Source organism: Rattus norvegicus, chromosome 16 (genome assembly GCF_021556685.1).
Source record: "Rattus norvegicus strain SHRSP/BbbUtx chromosome 16, alternate assembly SHRSP_T2T, whole genome shotgun sequence".
Taxonomy (NCBI): Eukaryota; Metazoa; Chordata; class Mammalia; order Rodentia; family Muridae; genus Rattus; species Rattus norvegicus.
The window spans coordinates 91,129,526-91,149,222 of NC_141549.1; the positions used below are offsets into that span (position 1 = coordinate 91,129,526).

The following is a 19,697-nucleotide window of genomic DNA, read 5'->3' on the forward strand; positions in this document are numbered from 1 at the left end:
AAGGGTTTTCGTCCTCCAATGGTTCCAAAGTCCTTTCTCATAATTCACCACTTCAATTGACCCTCAGCAGAGAGATTCTAGGACACACACACAATCATATTTCTGCTGCAGTGCCTCTCTGTTGTGATAAATTGTACCCCAAAAGCATGAATCAAACCAAGCCCCCCTTTATCCTTGAGCTGATTTGTTAGGTGTGTCATCGTAGTTGTTTGTAAAAAGATAAAGAGAGAGGGAATATGTTTGAGGGTGTGGGGTAAGGAGGTCCCTTGACAGGCCCTTGCTGAGGCATCACTACCCCTGAGGGACCAGCTACACATGGTAGGTATAGAATAGAGTTTATTTAAGGCATGGGGAGAAGAGTTGAGAGGGTAGAAGGAGAGAGAGAGAGAGAGAGAGAGAGAGAGAGAGAGAGAGAGAGAGAAGAGGTGTAGAGAAGTAGAAGCTGACCATGAGCTCATGGAGAGAGAGGGGGAAATGGAATGGAGAGAGAGAGAGAGGGAAGGAGCAGAGGAGAGAGCTGGAGCAAGGAGGCAAGAGCAAGGCAGAGCAGAGGGGCAAGCAGCCCTCTATAGTGAGTCAGGCAGACCTGACTGTTGCCAGGTAACTATGGGGCGGGCCTTAGACAAAATGCTCACAGTTATAACAGTGAGAAAGTAACTTGTCAAACTTAACTGCCATTGATGCATAGCTTTATATCTAGGATCTCAATTATGCTTCACTGTGGTACCAATATTTCATGACTTGTCCTATGGAATATCGATTCTGTTTTTATAAAATATTCTGAAATCAAGTGGTATGGGTGAGGTTTATTGTTTTTTGTTTATTCAAAATAGTGTTTTGCATTTGGAAAATTACTCTTCCTTACTGAGGGGAGGATTAAATCTTGCCTTTTCTTTAAAACATTGCTAATTGATATAAATTGCATTAAATAGGTGATTATTTTGGTTAGTGTAAAGACTTTAGCAATATGAATCATTCCATTCTACGAAGAAGGGAGAAAACATTCTATATGTTCTTATTTCTTCTAACTTCTATAAACATTTTGTATTTTGTAGCTCTTTCAGCACATTGGTTATATTCATTCCCATATTTTATACTATCACATATTAGATTATATTCTTGATTTCATTTTCGGATAATATTTTAAATATTCTAGAAACTAATGAATATAACATTTGGAACTTAATGATACCCTTTCCCCCTTGTTTTCTAACACTGAGTGAAGATTCATCGAGTGACAGACCAACTGTGAGTCACAGATTTTTCAACTAATATGTTCAGAACAGAAAGATTCCTTCAATGAAGAGAAAAATAATTCTGTCAATTTTTACTTTTTCTTATAAAGCAATGCGGCTAGCCATTCCATTTTCTCTGGACCACTCTGATTAGTAGGCCCATTGTGAAACCCAATCAAAAGGACTGTTGAATGGTTTATTTGAATATGTGTCTTTGTAAAAAGAATGGGAAGTTGATTTGGGAGATTCCTTGTAATCATAGTCATTGAATAAATAAGAGAAATTTCATGATTTATGTCTGTGAAGCCACAACCTACTCAATAAATTATTTAATAAAAAGCAATGCCTGAAATTGCTTAATGATGTTTTCTTTAAATTGAATGTTTCCTTTTGAAATATAAGTGATGATACCAAGAATAAAGAGAAGAATAAGAAAGAGGAAAGAAGAAAAGAAAAATGAAATGAGAAAGGTACAATGGAAGAAAGAAAAGGAAAATCAAAAAGGTTATTATTGCTAGGGGTGATACTATACCTGAGGCATACATCTCCTGCTTCAGGTGTCATGGATATAGCAGTTTCAACAACTTGGAAATAGCAATTCAGAAATACTTTGATACAAACATTGCCAAGACGAACAACAATCTGCTATACAACAGAGAAGGTGAATTCTAAATCAAATGAAAATTATTCTTCTCACAGGCCCAGTGATGGTGCAGCTGAAGTGCTAGGATTTTCTAAGTGGAAAGCAAATTAATCTTTATTAATTCTTGTCATTGTGATTGCATAATGTCTGGATTTGAATGTTTGATGTGTTCATGACACTCTTTCCTCTTCCTTTGGCAATCAGAAGTGTGAAAATAAACCTTACACTTTAGAAGGAATGCTGAGTATTGAAAAAAAAGACAGATGTAATCATCTGCACTAAAATGAAAAAAAAAATACTTTGCAGGAGAAAAATATACACTATGTCAGAGCTAGAGACACATTCTTTTATGTTAATATATGCACTGCTATGTGTCAGGGCTGTGAAAATAGGCAATGAAATGAGGAGGCAGGTGGCCAAATACGCAAAGAGAATTTAACAAAAAATTATTCATGTGCATTTTTCAGAAACTCTCTTTAGAGCTTAATTAATACCTTTAAAATTACTTCCTTGAGTGATCTGTGCATAGTCCCAGTTGAAACTGCCATTAGGTGCTAATTAGTGTGCAAGGTCAAGTTCCATAATAAATAAATAAATGCAAACACAAACACATGCCTTCTACAGCCACATCCAATAAGGATGTCTTCCTGCCTTTGTGTGATTCTGTTTGCTAGTGGGAATAAGATAGGTTTATGAATGCATTCTCTGCTTGTAGGAGCCTGTGACACCTAATATTCATTGTGTTCTGTGCTTCCAGATAGACTAAGTACCCAAGAGTTTTGCTTTTTTCTTCACTGAAAGTTAACTCCCTTGAGATCTTAGAACTGTTAGCTTAGTTATTGATATTTTAATCCTGCCCCCCCCACAAATTCTCAACGGCCTGATGTGTATCATTCTATCCTAGGATCAAAGATGATATCTATATGATTAGATTAATTTGTCTAAGTGTTTTCTAATGTTTAACACATTCATAGGCTAAATTATTTATATATAGATTTGAAATACATCTGCATTTTATATTGACATGTAGATTGATATCTACTTATGTAAATGTCTGTAGATGTTTTCACAAGCATCAACATAAATACCAATGCATTCATCGGGTGAGGAAGTGTACTGGCCCTGAAATCTGTGAAATTTTGAGATTTTAATGAACATATCCAATTGTAAATAAAATTGCTACATATAAAACTGCTGTCTATTCAGAAAACTCAAACCATAGGGCATAGGATTTAAGGATCATAATGAAACCCAGCAAAAAGTTTTAAAATTCTTTTCTTTTTGACTTAGTGCTTTAATAATTTTACTGAATTTGATACATTCCCCTGTGGGCAGTGGCCAAGTACCATGTATGATGTGTTTTTTCTATGGATATGTGTGGTCTGTATATCTTGTCACAGTTGGAATTAAAGGTGGCAGGGGTGGGGTGATGATTCTTTTCCATTTGCAGATTCTATTCACCCTGTCCCCAGTTCTGGAATCTGCCTTACCTGCAGTTTAATATTCTCTATCAAGTAGTCAGTGTGTGAAATGTATGCCTCAACTCCTCCAGTTTGTCAGTTCACTTGTGAACTATGAGCAAGTATCCCAGGCTAGAAAAACCTAAAAACTCCAGTGCATATCAGGATGTCCCCTTTATTTAAAAAACAAAACTTCTCATAAAATATGTCTAGTAAATTTACACACAAAAGTAGCCTGTGCTTTATATTAGAATTTTAATGTCTGTACATGTGCACTTATATTGAAAAGAAAGCTGTTTTATTTATATTTTAATGAAACCATTCATTTAATTTATTCCTACTAATAGTCACTCTAATGGGCAGTCTACCTGAACTTATCACTTTGATTTCAAAATAAGTCTCTGTATGAATTAAAGGCTGCACTTCAGCCCAGCTCTAAGCATATACACAGGCACACACACACACACACACACACACACACACACACAGCACACACAGAGGCACAAGTGCGCACACACACACACACACACACGCAAACATACACACTCATACAGACACGCAAACACACACACTCATACAGACACAGGCATATACACATAGGCACACCCAGAGGCGTGAGCACACACACAGGCATATACACATACAGTCACACACACACACACACACACACACACACACACACACACACACACACACACACCAGGACTTTGAAAGTGGTTTTTCCCCTAAGGGTATGCAATGCTATAAAACCTATAACAGCCATTGCGGTAGGGTGTACATATCTAATAGTTCAGTTGATAGCTCCTTACATGAGATAAGAAAATTCTGATGCTCACAGAAATCATCTCTCTCAAAGGAGAATGATATGCAGTAGTCAACAAGATTACACAAAAGGGGTTAGGACAAATAATTTAAATACCCTTTTTGTAGTGGGGCTTGTTATATCCAAACATTCTGGTATTCATTAGCTTGCTGTTTGAACTTAAATTTCCACTGGGGTTTTATATAAAAAGGTAATATGTAATAATTTTTCACTTAGCTAATTCACCACTTCATCCTGACCTAGTTTTTGACCTATAGGAGTTACATAATAAAATATGCCAAAATATACAGCTATACCTAATTTTAACAATAATACAAATTCTTAAAATATCACCTAGTATATCTTAAGTGGGGGCTTACTTCAGATGCTTTCTGTTTTACTATAAACATATTGAGGCATGTGTAATATTACATGAAGAAGATGCTATTAAGGATATGGAGTACCTCACAGCTAATTTAAAAATAAACCTTACAATTTCATTGAAAGGGAGATGGGTCTCTGACTATAGACACTTGGTGAATAAGTCTTGTGTTCAATTTATAAATGTACCCCATATGCTAAGGTATTGAAAGCATTGCTCCTCCATTGTTGGGGCTGTTTGGAGGATACTACAGTGAAGCCTTTAGAGGTAAGCTTTTAAAATTTAGTATGTTTAATGCATTAATTAAAATAGAGTCGTGCCATTCTATGTATCTATACCATGTTCTACATCAATTTCTTAGATTCTTATTTTAAATTTAATTTCTAAGTAGAATTGTTCCTGTCTAAAATAATTCAGGGACAAAACTGGAACAAAGAGTGAAGAAAAAGGCTGTCCAGTGACTGGTCCAACTTGGGATCTGTCCTATGCACAGGCAGCAAACCCTGATACTATTACTGATGCCATGTTGTACTTGTAGACAGGAGACCAGCATGGCTGTCCTCTTACAGTCTCTACCAGCATCTTACTGAGACACATGCAGATACTCACAGCCACCATATGACTGAGATCCGTGACCTTTCTGGAAGAATGAGGAGAGATATTGAAGGAGCTGAAGGGGATGGCAACACCATAGGCAGACAAACAGTATCAACTATCCTGGATCCCTGAGAGCTCCCAGAGACTAAACCATCAACCAAAGAGCATATACAGGTTGGTCCAAATCCCAAACACATATGTAGCAGAAGACTTATTGTCAAGACTCATTGGAAAAGGATGTGTCTAATCCTGTAGAGACTTGATGTCCCAGGGAAAGGTGATGCAGGCATGGCAGACTCTCTCAGAGGTGAAGAGGAGGGGCAATGTGGTGAAGAATTCTGGGGGGGGGGCACATTTGGGATGTAAATAACTAACATAATTAATTTTTAAAAATAAAAAACCCTCAGCCTATGTATTATTGTATGTGTATGTATTCTGAACTGACTACATGGATTTGGATAGAGACCTAGGCTCTTTCCTAAAAACCACTATTTTTTCTTTCTCTCAGCATTTATTAATTTCCTGTACTTCTATGTCTATAGTTGGGATCTACAAGACTTCCTATTATCCTTGTTATCATACCTATTCGATTTGTCCATGTCAGGGCTTGTTTAGGCAACCACAGTGGACAACATATTGTGATAACCATAAGGGAACAATAGCGACACTCATAAATTGGTAGCAGCCAACACAACTCCTAACTGCAACCTATGTTCTACACACAGAAAAGTGTAGCTCTCACACCTCAGCAAAGAAATTTCTATTTTCAACTGAGGGAGACCAAATGCAGAGAGATCAAGTGATCTTTTGAAGAATAGTCACAACTCAAATGTCTACAAGAGAGTTCTTTTACCTAAGGCTCAGGGAACATCCAAGAAGTAAAGATTTGGTGAAGGAACAAATCCTAAGCAGGGTTGCCTAAACAAACCCTGTTGAAAAACAAAACCAATAGGCATGATAACATGGACATGAGGAAGTCTTGTAGGCCTCAACTTTTAATATAGAAGTACAAGAAGACATTCTAAGAGTAGGAAAAATAGCCATTATTAGGAAAGAGCCTTAAATCTCTATCCACAAGTGGCTAAATTTTGAGTTTCTTTTATACTGGTCCTACTTCCCATGGCCTCCCGATCCTGTTTACTACAACGGTGGACTACATTCCATATAGAACTTTAAGTCAAATTCGGCTGTTTTCCCTCTTCATTATTTTGCAGAGGATATTTTGCCATACCAATATAGAAATAACTTAAACAGCAAACATGAAAAACTAAGTTCAACACCCATCATCCACATAAAAAAATGCTTGGCAACAAGCTGATAACCTCAGATCAGGGGCAGAATAGAGACACATTGACTAAAGTAGTTTATTGGGCCATCAGCCTGGTTCCATGTTCATTGACAGACCCATTCTCCAAGGAATAATTCAGGTGTTAATATAATAGGACATCTGAAGTTCTCATCCGGCCTTCATTTTTCTGAGATCGTCACCCATGTATATGTACATCACGCATGCATGCACACAAACACATGTACAAAGAAACATAGAATTCAGGATTATTTAAAAATTATTCATAATTCTCTATATCTCGTTCTCAAGGTATAATAAAAGTGATACATAGAAAGGAAACTTAGAAGTTTACATAAACTCTTTGTATTATTATTAATTATTATTTCTTTTATCGTATATTTGTTCCTGAACTGATGGTATAACATATTACACTCATTTTCACAACCAATAGATATTTGTAAGACAGAAATTAGTAGAATTCTATATTGAGAATAACTTGAAATGAATTCAATCAATGTTAAATTTAACATAGAATCAGCATTATATGACAATTGAACATAAACAATAAGGTATCTTTCCTAGCATGGTCCTTGCTTTACACAATAGAGGAGATTCAAATACATTTCTAGACATAGAATATAGATCTATAGGTACAGATATATAAATAAAAAGTTAGTTGAAGAAAACAGCTATCATGTGGTAAGGCATGTTTGGATTTGACACAAATTCAGTGTGGTTCTGCACACATGAGGTGCTAAATAGAAAACTGCATAAGGCAGTGACTTAAGAAATTAATAAAACATTGGCACAGGTTTGTTACTGTCACTGATAGAGAAAGCTTGTTTAAGCCAGATGGTAAAAGTAATTGATCTTAAAACTTTTTCTAGGTAACATTTTCAGTAAATATACCACACAGGATTTTTTGCAGTGTTAATAATTTACAAATAACAATTATTAGCTTTGATGTACTATAACTCACATACAAACTGTAGAGAGGCATGGGTATAAAGTCACTAAGGGGGGGGTCTATCTCCAGATAAGTTGTTTTTATTATCCTAGCTCAGATAATCACATTGCTTGGGAAAGTTTTGTTCTTTCATTTTTTCCCCACACAACTTTTGCTCCATAATAAAAAGAAGTGTTCTGTAGCCACCATATGAGTCTCAGTGTAATCCCTCTATTTACTGAGGGGATATCCCCTTTTCTGAACTCCGTGACTGACCATTCTCTTCATATTAGTGTATGCACAATCACTGGCTCCCAAAAAGTGATCTGTTTCTATTTATGATCATTGTTAACTTCATCATACTCATCACCAATACTGCACCACTATCTTCATGGTGATGCTTTAAGGCAGGTGTGTGTGTGTGCAGGGGGGTTAATAATGGAATAACAAAATCAGGAGAGGGAAACAAGAAGCAAAACAAAAAAAAAATAATTCCATGCTGCAAAAATGATGTTTGCAAATGTCCTTCTGATGCTTATCCTTATCAGGCTGTCATAAAAAAGTCATTGTCCTGTATCTGACTATGCTGCTGAAGCATCTGTCTATTGGTAAAAGATCTGGGAGAATTTGCTTTGACCCTCATAGGCAGGTTAAACAAGTGTGGAGTAATCAACCCCAGATTCGAGGTTCATCCTAAAGGCCTAGATGAATATTCTACTTCCATCCTGTCAGTTTGGTTTCAAGCTACTGACACCTTCAGCTGCCATTGGAGACCATGAAGAAACAAAGCAAGAGAGAGAGAGAGAGAGAGAGAGAGAGAGAGAGAGAGAGAGAGAGAGAGAGAGAGAGAAACAAAGAAACAAACAAAGAAACAAAAAATTCTGGCATTTATTTTTTAGGGAAGGAAAACATACATATAAATATATAAACTAAATGATGCATTGTCCAATTTGATCCAGATTTTTAAAGTTGCCCAGGATATTTTTATTTTTTTGGCTTTGTTTTTGCAGTTGTTGTTGTTGTTGAGACAAGGGATTACTGTATATCCTAAGCTAGACTTGAGTACACATGTAACCCAGGCTTCCCTCAAACTCTAGTTGATCCTCCTACTCAGCCAATCAAGCGTCAGTACTACAGGGCTGCACCAGAATTCTCAGTTTGGAAAACATAGTATTTTGAGAAACAATAGTCAAACTGATTTTTTAGCCTTAGATAATACCATCCATAAAAAGATAAGAAAACAATAGCTTGTTATTTCCCCATTTTTTAAATAGGAATACTTTTTCACATGACAATTTCCTCCAACAAAAACTTTATTAATTGGATGTGATGATCTAGATTTGTAATCTCAATGCTTGTGACGTTGAGGAAGGAAGACTTCTATGAGTTCTAAGACAGCCCTGGGAATACAGTGCGTATCAGGCTGTTGTGCAGTGATGTTCGCTGAATTGAAATAGTACATACTCCAGAAAGTCTCTGTAAAACCCAAGAGAATCTAGGCATCTCAAGGAGGAAGTTCCTGACAGGAATTTACAAGGCTCTTCCCTGCAGTCACCAAAGCAGTAATTACAACCCTGAAGAGGAGACTCCCTGGGTAGTCACGCTGCCTGTTAGCTGTGCAGGATTATCCAGAGATGCGGCTTTTCTTTTGAGTCAGCATCCATACTGGTGTGGGCTTTATGGTGATTCAACTGTCACCAGGTTCCTTTAATTATCCTTACAATTTGGGTTTTAGTGGACCCGTTACTTTGGTATTATTTAGTTCCCTATCTTGGTTGAATAGGTGTTAGTTCATCTCTGACCAGGAAAGGTCATACAACAGAGGGCAGCAGCCAACGTTGTTACACAGTAAGACCTCATTTTGATAAAACAAAAGCGAGCAAAAATGCCTAGCTTTTGGAACTTTTCTCAAATATATATAAAATTACCAAATATAATTTAATTCGAGAGTAAATAGGGTGTCTTTGGGTTAGTACAATGCTATTTCTATGATTTAAACAGCCATCTTGAGCAAAATCTAAATTTTCTGTAAATACATTTGATGCCACAGTACTAATAAATTTCCAATCATAAAGATATAAAATTTAATACTATGTTATTTATATTGTAAATTAAAATCCCTTATTTTCAACATGATTGAACTGAACAATAAATACAGTCATACAGGAAGATGTCCTTCCTATAGTGTTTTTCAGAGAGTTTTTATTTGAGGGGGGAAAATGCATTGAACATGGTGCCAACAGATATATTTCAAGTCCCCAATCTGAGTAGCTGTAACTGTAAGATTTTACACCAATGACAAAATTCCTTTGAAGCTCATTTTCTTGACTGAAACTGAAATGATAAATCCAACCATTTGTTTTTGCTGGAAAATTAAATCAACATAAAATATTTTACTTACTGCCCCGTTATCTAAAAATCCAAGATAACGTTACTAATTGAAAAGATGTTGTTATAATTTAAAATGGATTTAAAATAAGGCCTCCTGGTGAATTAATGGAAGTGTGCATTTCCTAGAAGATGTACTCTTTCATTTCCTCTACTTCAGAAAGATAGGTGACTTGTCGGTTTCTAAAATCACTGCTTCCTAAAACCCAACTCGCGTGTATGAATTTGTGTAAGAGTAGTAGAAGAGAGAATGAGAAAGGAAAGAGAGAGAGAGAGAGAGAGAGAGAGAGAGAACAGATTACGAATTTCTATTATATAAATGTTCTCTATTTGCTATTTATTACATTTAAAACTAACCCTGCTTTCTTTCCTTAGCTTGAAGAGTCAGGACTGCAGTGAAATCCAGCAGCACTAAGGGGCTCTTTCAAATTCCTCCTGTCTGCAGGTTTCACCTTCCACCTTCCAAGGCACTCTGTAATTATCATGTCCATGGACTTCTTTTTTTTCCTCCATCAGCTTTGACAAGAAGATGGACCTGCCACTGCAGAGGACCCGTCAGAGTCCCTGAAGCACTTGCCCAACAGGAACTTCAATGTTAATTGTGAAAAAGCAGCATGGGGTAAGAATCTTTGATGAACTGAAATTACTGTTGTGCTGCGACAGAAAAAGCCTTTAATTTTGCCATCTGGGTCTAATTGACAGAGAATGACTAAGAATCGTAGCTTGGAGAATTGCTGAACTTTGCATATGGACAATTAACAAGCAAGAGAAAAAGTCAGTTTGGAAAATTGTGGGTCTCTCCGCAAAGGCAGTGTGTGCTGCCTTTTGTATTGCAAGTCATTTTTTCCCCATCAGAAAGGCTTATTGCTTTCACTGAACACGAACTTGGACAGTAGTCAAGATTGGTGTCAGAGCGTTTGTATTGAAATAAAGATTTTAGCATCCTATGGAGACTACAGCCCTTTTTCTTTGACATTTTTCCACTATATGTCCCTTGACAATGTGGTCTGCCTTCTTCAACTATGAGAGGGAACATTTATCCCATCCGAAGGTCTGAGAAACATTTAGGATACTTCCTAGAAGACAGCAGAAGTTCATCGTGAGTTGTGATACCTTTACACTAAAAGGAATTGACTCTGGATTTTGCCACAACTCAGGTCTCAAAAGTGAGGGAAATTGAATTTATAGAATGATGTATTTTAAAAATAAAAGATTTTCTGGAAAGAGTAAGAGGAGTGTTATTGGAACTGTTACTCTAAAAGTCTGGAGTGACAAACACTGCTAAATGGAGCCCTATTCTGTTTCTTTCAGTGTTTGTCTATCAGTTTTGAACTTATCTATTTCTTTCCCTTTAAATCCACCTGCCTGAGCAGATACAAAGCTCATATGCTTTATCTTGTGTGTTATGATCATTGAAGAATGTATATTTATACATAGTCTATAAATAATCTATATTCACAGAGTTGTTTTCTTGTAGAAAATAGTAATACTCATGTTTCTTGCAAATTTGTAAAAATATGAGTTAAAAGGGAAACAGTTGAGTGTTTTAAAAATTATGTAAAGAGGTATAACATTTGATGTTTATGTTTCTTTTGTAAGTCGGCAGAATTTTTAACTTGAATGTGACATTTGGGAAGTATCAGATTGTTTAGCTTCTTGTTTGCATTTGGAATTATTTGCAAAAGTATAATGTTAATATGAAGTAGATTATAATATTTGTGAAGTAAAGAGCCTGTGTTCCAGAGCCTTAACGAATTCCCTGGTGAGGCAGGCATTTGCAGAGCCTGCTCTCTGTACTTCAGTCTATATGCAACTTGTCACACCAAATGAGGAACTAGGAAAGCAAACCAGGGGTCAGATTCTGACCAAGACCAGTTGCAATATATGGACAAAGTGTGACAATCTATAAAAATTGCTCATTATAGAAGCTCTTTCCAAGTTTAAAGACTATTTAAAAATAAGCTAATGTTGAATAGTACAAATTAAAATGAATTAAAGAAAAATGAGACCATGTTCCTAAAAGGAAGTATATAAAATTATATTAAGTTTTATAAGCTAACAGCTTTGAATAATTATTTAGGAGATCTCACAATATACAAATGAATTTCTATTTAGCAAGGATTTCTATGGATAAACTGATCAAACTCTATGCTTTATCCACTCTTAAAAGCATTGATCAGAGACTTGGGAAATTGTCTTTGTAAGCTATATATATTTCCATTCAGCACTTGTGAGGGAGTTGAATTAGTATCTAGAAGACTATGAAATATGTAGAAGACCTAGAGGCTCTAATGCTACAAATACCTAGCCATGATAAGGGTTTGCGTGTGTTGAAATCTGGCATTCCAAAATAATTGTAGACCTTTTTAATATTTGCAGATTGACTATGAATGTTCTCTGAGCTCATTTCCTCCTCCTCAATGCAGGACAAGTGAATCCATCATTTCCCATCACTCTCCCTAGACTACTGAAAAGTAAGGAGCCACTGAATTCTTCTCCCTGTTGGAAGCAGTCAGGAAAATCACAAAGGATATACAGCATTCTTTCACATAATTACAAGCATTCTCACAAAATGATGTTCTTCTAAAGAAAGGCAGGTGCTTTGCTGTCCAGTCTGTGCAACCCCAGCTGCTACAGAAATTCTCAGAGTGAAGACAACACATGCAGCATGATGGCTGAGAAATGCTTTAGCAATCTTATTTCTGCTTTGTTTAAAAAAAATTGTATCTCATGAGACTGAAGCCCAGCTCCCTCCGTGTCTTCCCTGCACTACCATTAATCAGTAATAAGATATTACATACCCTGATATCAAGCTTCTGTTTCTCTTCATGCCTGCAAAAACATCCTATTTTAGTAACAACCTAAAATAGGTCTTTGCTGTGCCTCTTCCTATATAAATGAATTCTAGTTCTAGGGCCTTATTAACATCAGCAATGCTGTCTCCTAGGTAAAGGATTAATTACTTGGCTGTGATTCACAGAAATGGAGTAGCAACTAAATTACTAAGGGGACATATCAGAGCATCAGTTATTGTTATGTCACAGAGAGGATTATTTAGAGGAGGAAATAGAGAGTCTTCAGTATAGTGCACGTTAGAGCAAAACACCTCATGTCTTTTTTTTTTTCTTTTTTTTTTTCTTTTTTTTTGGAAGAGACTAGGTAAGCAAGGGACATCAATAGGCCAATACTTTATGCCTACTTACAGCTGATAAATGTGATCAGACTTTATCAGTGTGTCTCCCCGTTAGTGAATATTTCTTTGTTTCTTGTTAATTAAATCTGGGTTAGCTATATTTCTGTGAACCCTCAATAATAGTGGGTGCTGGGAAAAAAATCAAACCTCACTTTTAATTAAAGGCATAATTATGATTCCAAGTGCTAGAAATCCATTTGTTTTCTCTAAAACACTGTTCCTAGGGTTGCAATTTATTTCCTAAACTTTTCTAGTGAATTTGAAATTTTCAAGGGCTATTAAAGATTTATCAGATTATTAAAGGGAAGCTGGGCTCAGAGATGCACACTTGTAAGTCTAGCATGTAATGATGGAAAAACATTTTGAGGCTACTGAGTGAGAACCTGTTCCAAATGCAATACTTTAAAGAGAACATATCCCTCTCATAGCATTTAAAACAGCATGTCATGGTGTGTGCTTCATTATTAGATAATAATCTATAATTCCCTAATTCATTTCAGTTACCTAAAATGTAACTGCAAATGGGAGGATGAGAAGGCTATTCCTAGTTGTCAACCTGACTATATGTGGATTGAACTACAATTCAGAACTAGAGGGCACACCTGTGATCCAGATCTTGAGGCTGGAAGACACAAGTTTCTGACCTGGATTTTAACATGGAGATCTTGAGGAATACTGGCCATGAAAAGCTTACACCCAGGCAGGATAGTACACGTCTTTAATCCCAGGAGACTGAAGCAAGGAGAACTCCGAGTTCTCTGAGATGCGGAGTTCTCTGAAATTTAATTGCCAGCCTATATATTGGAACCTACTTCTACAGAAGACTTTCCATCCACAGCTGCCCATTTTTGGGCTAGTTGGACTATGAACTGTAAGTCATCACAATAGACATTCCATAAATTCCGTGGCTCTAGAGAACCCCGACTAATACAGAGGGTAATAAAAATTATTGGGTTCATTACTTAAAGATATTTTCTTGAAGAATAATCAATAGACCAAGATCCTGATCACGAGCAGGGGAATCTTAATAAAAGGATAATTGAAGTCCTGATATATTTGGTACAAAACAGCCTGCTATTAGCTATATCTATCATCTTCTCCTTATACTGCTTGTTCTTTTTAATGATTGACAGTGGAGAAAAACTGATGTATATAAACAAAAACAGACAGAGACAGGAGAGGCAGAGAGCCAGAGATAGAGCCAGAGAGACAGGCAGAGAGAGAGAGAGAGAGAGAGAGAGAGAGAGAGAGAGAGAGAGAGAAGAGAGAGAGAGAGAGAGAGAGAGAGAGAGAGAGAATATAAATTCTTAGGAAAATAACTCCATAACAAAAGGGGTTTCCGGGCTGGAGAGATTGCTCAGTGGTTAAGAACACTGACTTCTCTTCCAGAGGTCCTGAGTTCAATTCCCAGCAAACACATGGTGGCTCACAACTATCTATAATGGGATCTGCTGCTTTCTTCTGGAGTATCTGAAGACAGCAACAGTGTACCCACATACATACAATCAATATAAAAGAAAGGGGTTTCACTGTGTGAATTACTGTATTCCAATATCACAACAGAGTTTGGAGAGAATGCTAATAAATACATTTTTGTGTGGCTTAAACATCTCATTGTAGAAAAATGAAATTGTTGAGTATGAAAAACCATTACAAACCCTGTGTCTTAATTACTTTTTAAAAAATCTTCAAGCAGTGTTATTAAATCTTTCAATATGTTATGATCTATTGTCCTTGAGAAATGAGTAAAGTTTAGCGAAATTTTCCCACGCATGTAAATTAGAAAATTTTTTTATCTGTGTAGCTGTAGAGAAGCAAACTGTAGCAAAAATTAGAAAACAAATAGATCACAATTATGAAATTATTTTTATCTCAAATTTGGAGAACATTGAAAAGGAAGAAACATATAACAAGTGATATTTTATTACTATACATGAATTAAAAATAATCATTTTGTGTTAAAATTTAGTACCAATTTATTATTAGGAAGCTAAACTAGCTTAAAAAGTGCTATAAAGCAAAACCATATTTATTTTCCCTCAAATTTCTTTTTAATAAATGTAAATGTGCTTGTGTTTGTGTAAGCCTTTTCTGTCTCTCTGACTCTCTGTCTCTGTCTCTGTCTCTCTGTCTCTGTGTGTGTGTGTGTGTGTGTGTGTGTGTGTGTGTGTGTGTGTGTTACCTTTAATCATGCATACTTGTAGATCTGTTTATGTCTTTGTGTACATCAGTGCTACAACCCATGGAAGCCAGAGGCATTAGACTTGTGGGGGTCTTCAGTTCTTGATACTTAGGTGAGACTCAATTCCTCTAGCACTGAGGAGTGATTACAGATGTGAGATTTTGATACGTGATGATGGAAAAATGAGACTAAAACTAGGTCTTTCAGCATGCTAGTTAAATACTTTACCAACAAAGCTACATCCCCAGTTCTAAGTACACTATTTAAAGATGAATAATATAAAATATTATGGAAGACATATCTAGCAACTTCTCAGTCTAACTTATCTATCCCTTGATGACTGTACATTTTATAACAGTTGTAATATTTGGGCATCTATTGCCCTGAAAAGTTGTTGTCATATTAAAATAAACACAATAACAAATTCTGAACTATTTAACTACTTACTTTAAACACAATACCCTTCCCACAATCTTGGGTGTTTTTACTGGGGCAATTTCAAAGATTCTTGAATATGGGATATTGATAATTTTAAAAATGTTATTTAATAAAATTCAACTTCAATTTTAATATTTTATCTGAACCAGCACCAGTTACTGTTGGATATGTGATTTACTTTAAAAAAAATCCATTTCAAATTTTGCAAAAATTTCCATATTCAATGAGGATGTAGATATTACAACTTTTTTATTAGATACTTTATTTATTTACATCTCAAATGTTATCCCATTTCCCAGTTTTCCCTCTGGAAACCCCCTTGCCATTCTCCCTCTCCCTGCTTCTATGAGGGTACTCACCCATCCACCCACACACTCCTGCCTCCCTGCCCTGGCATTCTTCTACACTGGGGCATCAAGCCTTCTCAGGACTAAAGGCTTCTCCTCTCATTGATTTCCTACCAGGATAGCTGCATATTTGGCTTGAGACATGGGTACCTCAATGTGTACTCTTTGGTTGGTGGTTTAGTCCCTGGGAACTCTGGGGTTTCTGGTTGGTTGACATTGTTGTTCTTCCTATGGAGTTGTGCCAAGATATTATAACTTTTATTAATTGAGTTATTGCTCAGCAACGCAAAGCTACTATTGTAGGAACTATCACCAAACAGAAATGTATCAATAAGCTACAGGCAAAGGTATTTATAATTTTAAGCATGAACATTTTGTTTGATAGCAAGTAAATAAATTCAATGTATGTGGTAAAAGGTGTGGACTTATGTCATTTCTATCCTTTAAGAAAAATGTAACTTTCCCCACATTCCGTTGAAATGCTGATATAGTAAAAAGGAATGTGAATCTTTGGAAATGTACAATAGAAATGAAGAATCTTAAAGCAAGTGTCAACAAATTCACAGGATGAACCCTGACCTACTTCCTGATTTTGCCCAATGAACAGACACTGTACAAGAGCTTGCATAAGTACGCAGGGCTTGCCATTGTATGGTTGTGCTCTTGTTACAGTAAAGAAATAATAGCTTCTAACATTACAAAGGAAACCTTGAAATTGAAATATTTCTTTGTCCTTCCATAGAAATAGTTCTTAACCTCTGTACACCATGATAAGTGCCCACGGAGAAGACAGAGTGAACAGATAATAAAGCAGTTTTTTTTTTTTAATTTTTGTAGTCTATGTTCTTCGGATTCTCAGAGGTTCCAGTACTACTCCATTGAAGCTTGTGTAGTTTTTCATATTCCATACATAAAATATATATTTTTTCATGACAGGGACATCATAAACTGTGAACACCTTTTCTCGTTCAGTTTTGAAAACTTAAGGAGGGCCCTTTAAGTGATTCTTTTTACTTCTTTGAGGATTAAGTTAAAATAAAGCCTGGATTAAATGATGTCAATCTCATTTCACTAGTCCAAAAAAGCTGGGTTTTAATTTCTTAGTTCATCTAACCTATTTGTCTGGAGATTTCAAATATTTTTTCTAGAAATATTTCAAGTCACGTCCCTCTATATTTTGTCATTCCCTTTATCTTCTTCAATAAATATTTTAATGTGTGAAGACTAAATAAGCTTGGTAATAATGGTGAAAACAGCATACATATTCTTTTGACAATGACATGGTTAAAATAATTATGGGAGAAAGATACTCTATTTAAATGCACGAAGAGCCCGAAGTAAACTAGGCCATCAGAAATGTGATGACCTGTGGAATTGCCAAGGTGACCTTCCAAAAAGCCGCGAGTTGTGTTTTATGCCTTGAGACACAAAAGTTTATATAGCCAAGAGTCAACACAAAGTGAACGAACAGGGTGAGAGAACAAAGTTAACAGGGTAAAAATGGATGGATGCTGCCAAGTTCTCCTAGGAGATAGAACTGGAGGAGAAGCTTGCTGGGAGACATATTTGTTTCCGATTCTTTTCCTAATTCCTTAGAACCTTAAGAAAGGTGACCTCAGCAGATCCGCCATTCCCAGATTAAGCATCTGTTTAAAAAACTTTGAGCATTTTTAAGAAAATTAACACTTTACAGCTTTTCTATAAATCAACCTGCTATACTTGTAAACTTCATAAAGCATTTTCAGTCAGAATGCACCCACTTTTGGAATTTCTATGGATTCTTACTTCAAGGTTAAAAGTCAAACCCAGGACTTTCTGACACCAGCTTTTCTACCACGGTGCAGCATCCAGGCCTCTTTTTCTATTTATTTATCCAAATGTTTCTTTACTTTTTCTATAGTTCTTTTGATGTGTCTTCATGTGTCTCTCATCCAGAGCTTATTAATTAGAATAAAATTATATTTGCATGGTTCTTCCTTTTAGCAAACTTCTGGCGTTTAACATGTATCCCATAAAACCCACAGCAGACACACATGTACATATTAATGAAAAAAATGGAGAAATGGCATTCATTATTACCTTTTATTTTATTATTTCAAATGGAATTTTACCACACAATGAAGCACTGTTTATGTAGAAGAAACTTAGAAAATATAAAAAAATACAAATAATTTTTTCTGCATCTATTCATAGTTCCGCTCAATTGCTGTCTTTCCATACTATTTTACAATTTAGGAACATCGACACATTTTACAACTAAAAGTAATCATCAAAATCCTTACTAAGTTTAAGCTATTCCTCCATTTCTTATTAGTAATTATGATAAATTTAAATTAAACAAAACTGTGAAATTCAGAATTCAAATGATTGGATTTTATTCTGTGTATGGGTACATGCATGTATCCATGCATCTATACACACGTGCATGTACAGCAACACACCTACTGGAACGGGTTCTCTCTTACTATGTAAGTCCTGCGATCGACCTTCTTTCAATTTTCCTTATTCCCAATGGTCCACCACAAAATTCCTAGGTTCATTTTCTAAAGGCGATATTTAAAATGAGAACGATAGACTTATTTTAACAGAATGAGGAAAGTATTTGAAAGTCAAGTACATGTCAGGTTCCCGGGACCCAAACCCATCACAAGTGTTTCTTTGAGCACAGTCACGGGTGAAAAGTGACACAAGCAAGTAATCCATTGAAAACACTCTTAACACTCTCCCCTACAGCCGAGCGAGATGTCCAGAGGAAAGAAGGCCAAGGGGAAGAACGTGGCCCCGGCCCCCGCCGACGTCAAGAAACAGGAGGCCAAAAAGGTGTTCACTCCTTTGTTGGAGAAAAGGCCTAAGAACTTCGGCATTGGGCAGGACATCCAGCCCCAAAGAGATCTAACACTCTTCGTCAAATGGCTCCGTTACATCAGGCTGCAGCGGCAAAAGTTATCCTCTATAAGCGGCTCAGAGTACCTCCTGCCATTAACCAGTTCACCCAGGCCCTGGACTGGCAAGCAGCTACTCAGCTGCTTAACCTTACCCACAAGTACAGGTCAGAGACAAAGCAGAAGAAGCAAAGGTTGCTGGCTGGCGCTGAGAAGAAAGCTGGTGACAAAGGGGACGTCCCAACTCAGAGACCACCTGTCCTCTGAGCAGGGTCAATACAGTCACCACTTTGGTGGAGAACAAGAAGGCTCAGCTGGTGGTGATTGCCCATGATGTAGACCCCATTGAGTTGGTAGTTTTCCTGCCTGCCCTGTGTCGAAAGATGGGGGTGCCCTACTATATCATCAAAGGAAAAGCCAGTCTGGGGCGCCTGGTCCACAGGAAGACATGCACCACTCTTGCCTTCACACAGGTTAACTCGGAAGACAAGGGTGCTCTGGCTAAGCTGGTGGAAGCTATTAGGACCAATTATAATGACAGATATGACGAGATCCGCCGCCACTGGGGAGGCAACGTCCTGGGTCCTAAGCTCACATTGCCAAGCTGGAAAAGGCAAAGGCTAAAGAACTGGCCACTAAGCTGTGTTAAATGTACACTTAAGTTTTCTGTACATAAATATAATTACGAAAGTTAAAAGAAGAGAAAATATTGGTTCCCAAAGACCATGAGTAGGTCACCAATAAACCTATGAAAAGATGTCCAGTGTATGAAGCATAGAGAAAACTTTCTGGAAATTAAGTGAAACAAAATCCTGAAAATTTACGAATATGAATAGAATGCAGTAAACTAGACAAATACACTACAGGGAGAAGTGAGGACTCTTAGTCTGCAAATGGCTACCTTTGCCACGTCT

The 19,697-nt window shown here is 36.6% G+C and overlaps 1 pseudogene; it reads left to right on the plus strand.

The window, feature by feature from the left end:
- Positions 1–18,643: 18,643 nt before the first annotated feature.
- Positions 18,644–19,478, plus strand: Rpl7a-ps14 (ribosomal protein L7a, pseudogene 14; annotated as a pseudogene).
- The last annotated feature ends 219 nt before the right edge of the window (positions 19,479–19,697 follow it).